Source organism: Corapipo altera, unplaced genomic scaffold (genome assembly GCF_003945725.1).
Source record: "Corapipo altera isolate COAL_440 unplaced genomic scaffold, ASM394572v1 58485, whole genome shotgun sequence".
Classification (NCBI taxonomy): domain Eukaryota; kingdom Metazoa; phylum Chordata; class Aves; order Passeriformes; family Pipridae; genus Corapipo; species Corapipo altera.
The window spans coordinates 6,783-12,407 of NW_020885443.1; positions in this window are offsets into that span (position 1 = coordinate 6,783).

The window sequence follows — 5,625 nt, forward strand, 5'->3', positions numbered from 1 at the left end:
CCCTAAAGGTCCTCCCAAAAAGGGGATTGAGGGGGTCCTGGGTGGGCTCTGGATGGATTTAGGGGGTCCTTGGGGATCTGTGGGGTGGTCCTGGCACCTTTAGGGTGAGCTGGATGCCCATTGAGAGGCGGAGGTGCCCTCCAAAGCCCCCCAGAGCAGGTTGACACAAGGGAACTCAGGGGGGGTCCCCATACCCAATACATTCTGGGGCTGGTTTTGCCCACCCCAACCTCGGCTCCTCCCAGAGTCACATCTATCATATGACATCACATCCTCCTCTGTGACATCATGTCTCATCTATAACATGTCATCTCCCGTGACATCAAAACTCCATGTGACATCACATTCTCCCTGTGACATCACATCGTCCTCTGTGACATCGCATGTCTCCTATGACATCGCATCCTCCTCTGAGACATCACAGCTCACCTATGACATCACATCCTCCTGTGACATCACAACTCCCCTCTGACATCATATCCTCCTCTGTGACATCACATCCTCCTCTGTGACATCACATCCACCTCTCTGACATCGCATGTCTCCTAGAACATCACATCATCCTCTGTGACATCACATCCTCCTCTGTGACATCACATTCTCCCCTGTGACATCACAATGCCCTGTGATGTCACATCCTCCTAAGTGACATCGCATGTCTCCTATGACATCACATCCTCTGTGTGACATCACAGGCATTCTATGACATCACATCCTCCTCTGTGACATCACAGCTCCCCTGTGACATCATATCCTCCTCTGTGACATCACATCCTTCTCTCTGACGTCACATGTCTCCTATGACATCACATCCTTCTCTATGACATCATAGCGCTCCTATGACATCATATCCTCCTGCAACATAACATCCTCTTCTGTGACATCACATCCTCCCCTCTGATATCACATCCTCCTCTATGACATCGCATGTCCCCTATGACATCACATCCTCTTCTATGACATCACAGCTCACCTGTGACATCACATCCTCTTCTGTGACATCACAGCTCCCCTCTGACATTATATCCTCCTCTGTGACATCACATCCTCCTCTGTGACATCACATCATCCTCTATGACATCACTGCTCTCTAATGACATCACATTCTCCTCTGTGAAATTGCATGTCTCCTATGGCATCGCATCCTCCACTGGGACATCACAGCTCCCTATGACATCACATCCTGCTCTGTGACATCACAGCTCCCTTGTGACACCACATCCCCCTCTTTGACATTGCATGACTCCTATGACATCACATTCTCATCTGTGACATCCCATGCACCCTGTGACATCACATCCTCCTCTGAAACATCACATCCTCCTCTTAGACATCACAGCTCCCTGTGACATAACATCCTTTTCTGTAACATCACAGCTCCCCTGTAATGTCACATCCTGCTCTGTGACATCACAGCTCTCGGTGAATACAAATCCTTCACTGTGATTTCACATCCTCCTCTGTGACATCACATCCTCCTCTGTGACGTCACAGCTCTCCTATGACATCACAGTTCTACAGTGACATCATATCCTCTTCTGTGACATCACGTCTCCCTGTGACATCACTTCCTCCTCTGTGATATCACATCCTCCTCTGTGACATCGCATGTCACCTATGACATCACATCCTCCTCTGTGACATCACAGCTCTCATATGACATCACACTTCTTTAGTGACATCACATCCTCGTCTGTGACATCACGTCTCCCTGTGACATCACATCCTCCTGTGTGACATCACATCTTCTTCTGTGACATCACATCCTCCTCTGTGATATCACAACCTCATTTGTGACATCTCGTGTCTTTTATAACATCAGATCTTTCCTGTGATGTCACATCCTCCTCTATGACATCACAGCTCCCAGTTGCATCACATCCTCCCGTGTTACATTACATCCTCCTCTGTGACATCACATGTCTCCTATGACATCACATCCTCCTCTGTGACATCACATGTCTCCTATGACATCACATCCTCCTCTGTGACATCATATCCTCCTCTGTAACATCACAGCTCCCTTTTATATCACATCCCCCTCTGTGACATCCCAGCTCTCCTAGGACATCACATCCTCCTCTGTGATATCGCATATCTCTTACGATATCACATCCCCCTCTGTAACATCACATCCTCCTATGTGACATCACAGGTCTCCTGTGACATCACATTCCCGTCTGTGACATCACAGCTCTCCTATGACATCACAGTTCTCCAGGGACATCACATCCTCTTCTGTGACATCACAGGTCTCCTGTGACATCACATCTTCCTCTGTGACTTCGTATGTCTCCGATGTCTTCACAACACTTTTGTGACGTCACTTCCTTCGTCTGTGTCATCGCATGTCTCCTGTGGCATCACATCCTGCACTATGACATCACAGTTCCCCGTGACATCACATCCTCCTCTATGACATCACGTCTCCTACATCTCATCCTCCTCTGTGACATCACAGCTCTCCTATGACATCACATCATCCCCTGTGCCACCACATCCTCCTCTGTGACATTACATGACTCCTATGACATCACATTCTCCTCTATGACATCACAGCTCCCCTGTGACATCACATCCTCCTTACTGACATAACATTTTCCCTTGTGTCATCATATCCTCCTTTGTGACATTGCCTGTCTCCTATGACATCACATCCTTTTTGGTGACATCATAGCTCCCCTGTGACTTCACATCCCCCTCTCTGACATCACATCCTCCTATGTGAGATCGCAGCTTTCCTATGACATCACATCCTCCTCTGCGACATTGCATGACTCCTGTCTCATCACAGTTCTCCTGTGACATCACATCCTCCACTGTGACATCACATCTCCCCTGTTACATCACATTTCTCCTATGACATCACATTCTACCCTGTGACATCACAACACCCTGTGACATCACATCCTCTCTTGTGACATCACATTCTCCTCTGTGACATCACAACTCTCCTGTGACATCATATCCTCCTCTCTGACATCGCATATATCCTATGACATCACATCCTTTGTGTGACATCACAGATCTTCTACGACATCACAGCTTCCTCCGTGACATCACATTCTCCTCTGTGACATGACAGCTCCCCTGTGACATCACATCCTTCTCTGTGACATCACATCCTCCTCTGGGACATCCCATCCTCCTCTGTGACATCACATCCTCCTATGTGACATCACAGCTCTGTAATGACATCACATCCTCCTATAGGACATCACAGTTCCCCTTTTACATTGCATACCTCATGTGTGACTTCACAGTTCTCCTATGATATCACATCTCACATATGACATCACATTCTTTCCTGTGACATCACATCCTCCTGTGACATCGTAAGTCTCCTATGACATCACATCCTCCTCTATGACATCACAGCTCCCCTGTGACTTCACATCCTCCTCTGTGACATCACATCCTCCTCTGTGACATTGCATGTCTCCTATGACATCACATCCCCTATGTGACATCACAGCTCTTCTATGACATAACAGCCTCCTCTGTGACATCACAGCTCTCCCATGATATCACAACTCTCCTGTGACATCACATGCTCCTCTGTGACATCACATCCTCCTCTGTTACATCACGTCTCCTATGACATCACATCCTCCTCTATGACATCACAGTTCCCCTGTGACATCACATCCTCTTCTGTGACATCACGTCCTCCTCTGTGACATCACAGCTCCCTGTGACATCACATCCTCCTCTGCGACGTCGCATGACTCCTGTCCAATCACAGCTCTCCTGTGACATCACATCCTCCTCTGTGACATCACAGTTCCCTGTGACATCACATCCTCCTGTTTGACATAACAGCTCTCTGTGACATCACATCCTCCTCTGTGGCATCACACCTTCCTCTGGGACATCACATCCTTCTCTCTGACATTGCATGTCTCCTATGACATCATACCCTCCTCTGTGACATCATAGTTCCCTGTGACATCACATCCTTTTCTTTACAGTCAGTCAGGGAACTTCACAGCAACTTTCCTCTGCTGCCACCTCAGGATCTACAGGAAGTTCAAGCAGTGGCACATCAACCTACAGCAGAAGCCAATAGGAAGAGAGGCTTGAAACTTTCTGAACCGCTTCAACCTAGTTCCAGTCTCTCTGCTTATCCCTACAGACGCCTTCCCGAGCAGAGGGAGCATTTCCCAACCATGGTACTCTAACTGCCAGACCCTTCTCCAGCTTCCCTGGAGATCCTCATTGCCTTGCTCTCCCCATGGAGATGTACCCTCAATGGTCAGCCCCCTCCCCATCCTCTGTCTCCCAGAGGTCCCATGTGATCTTAGAAGTATTCTCTTTCATTCTGGGAGTTGGGGAGAGTGGAGTATTCCTCAGGAAGAACAAATCTAGAAATAATCTACCAGACAGTATGACGAGTTGTCAAACTTGTTCTTCCCAGTTGTCACTACAGCATTAGGAAGCTCCCTCCAACTCTGTTTTTTTCCCATGACTGAGAGTTGGCATGGGGAATTCTGGTGGTCAATAGGAGGGCAATAAATGTACCAAAGAGGGCTTGAAATATCTTATAACACCTCTGAGAAAGAAGTAATACCCAGGCAGACGAGCAACATAAAATATTCTAATTCTCATATGATCCTATTTTTGACCTTAGTTCTAATGAACAGGACCTGCAGGTTGCACTAAACCCAGTGGAGACATCTTGATTTTCAGCAGATACGGACACAGTGTGGGTTTTGTCATCTAGAGGTGGGCAGACAATTATGCTTGGGCCACTGCAGGCAAGAAAGACACTGAGGTGTTGGAGTGTGTCCAGAGAGGAGCAACGAAGCTGGGGAAAGGTCTGGAGCACAAGTGTGATGGGGAGCAGCCTGGAGAAAAGGCGGCTCTGTCACATGCTGGCTTCCTTTCTGCTCCAGCCTACCAAGAGTGGGTATCATACACTTCCCCCCGATCTGCTGGCCTTTCAGGAATTGCATTCCCTGCCTGACTCCTTAGAGCAGGGGGGAAGTTTAACACTGGGAAACCTGCTGAAAATAGATCTCAGGAATCTAACTGGAAATCCTAAAAATTAGAAGTACTCTCTGTTTCTTTTTGCCTTCAGTCAAACTAAGGGAATGGATTTAATAGCATGGAACTGAACTGTGTGCAAACAGCTCTTCCCCTTTGGAATTATTCCACAGCAAGACAGACCAGAGCCCAGGTCTGCCCAGTTATCCACAGGGTCACAGGGACAACCTGCTGCTGCAGCCAAAGGCACTGTGGAATCCCAGAAAGACAAACTTCTCCAGCTCGTGCCACATCTCCAGGGTCTTTGTGGACTCTTCCCAAGTTTGACAGTTCTGCCTTCCTGCTGTTGCCTTGCATTTGCTGAGGCAGTTGGACTAGATGACCTCTCCATCCAAAATAATCCAATGATCCTGGGAGGATGCACTGAGCCAAGACAATCTAGAAAGATGCAGAGTTAGGAAAGAGAGAAGAACAACTCCCCTTCAGGGAGAATTACCACCTCCATTATTGTGTGTTGTTTGGCATTTGTTGCTGGGTAAAAGACTGCAGTCTTTTTGGTTGACAGATGCAATCCAGTGCTGCATTGCACAGCTTTGCTGACAGCTTTTTTCCTTGGAACTTTTGCTCTATTACAAAAAA